Source organism: Tachyglossus aculeatus, chromosome 9 (genome assembly GCF_015852505.1).
Source record: "Tachyglossus aculeatus isolate mTacAcu1 chromosome 9, mTacAcu1.pri, whole genome shotgun sequence".
Taxonomy (NCBI): domain Eukaryota; kingdom Metazoa; phylum Chordata; class Mammalia; order Monotremata; family Tachyglossidae; genus Tachyglossus; species Tachyglossus aculeatus.
In genome coordinates, this window is record NC_052074.1 from 54,487,180 (window position 1) to 54,488,515 (window position 1,336).

Below are 1,336 nucleotides of genomic sequence, written 5' to 3' on the forward strand. Positions count from 1 at the left end.
ACCTGATCACCTTGTAATCTCCCCGGCGCTTAGAACAGTGCTATAATAATAATAAATGCCCTCATTACTATTATTTATTTATTTTACTTGTACATATCTATTCTATTTATTTTATTTTGTTAGTATGTTTGGTTTTGTTCTCTGTCTCCCCCTTTTAGACTGTGAGCCCACTGTTAGGTAGGGACTGTCTCTATATGTTGCCAATTTGTACTTCCCAAGCACTTAGTCCAGTGCTCTGCACACAGTAAGCGCTCAATAAATACGATTGATGATTCTTTTAGACTGTGAGCCACTGTTGGGCAGGGACTGTCTCTATATGTTGCCAATTTGTACTTCCCAAGCGCTTAGTCCAGTGCTCTGCACACAGTAAGCGCTCAATAAATACGATTAAATGAATGAATATATATGTATATATATGTGTGTGTGTGTTACATATATGACTCTATATATACCTGCATATATGTTTGTACATATTTATTACTCTATTTTACTTGTACATATTTATTCTCTATATATTTATTCTATTTACTTTATATTGTTAATATGTTTTGTTTTGTTGTCTGTCTCCCCCTTCTAGACTGTGAGCCCGCTGTTGGGTAGGGACCGTCCCTGGATGTTGCCAACTTGGACTTCCCAAGCGGTTAGCCCAGTGCTCTGCACCCAGTAAGCGCTCAATAAATACGATTAAATGAATGAATATATATGTGTATATATATATGTGTGTGTGTGTTACATATATGACTCTATATATACCTGCATATATGTTTGTACATATTTATTACTCTATTTTACTTGTACATATTTATTCTATATATATTTATTCTATTTACTTTATATTGTTAGTATGTTTTGTTTTGTTGTCTGTCTCCCCCTTCTAGACTGTGAGCCCGCTGTTGGGTAGGGACCGTCCCTGGATGTTGCCAACTTGGACTTCCCAAGCGCTTAGCCCAGTGCTCTGCACCCAGTAAGCGCTCAATAAATACGATTGATGATGATGAGAGGGGGATTCGAACCCATGACCTCGGCCTCCAAAGCCCGTGCTCTTCCCCCCGAGCCCCGCTGCCGCTCTAAGCGCTTTGAGCAGCAGGGGGCGCTCTGCCGGCCCGCTCCTACCACGGACGGGACCCTTTTTGTCCAACTAGAGGCTCCGTAGCAAGGCCGCGACGGCGACCTCGCGCCCTCTCTCGCGAGAAGAGGGGGCGCGACGGCGGCCTCGCGCCGCCTCTCGCGAGAAGAGAGGGAGCGGCGGCACGGGGGCCTGGACTTCCGCGCTTTGGCGGGAGGGGGCGCTGTGGCGGGGCCGGCCGTTTTCCCGGCGGGCAGCGCGGCCGGGAGC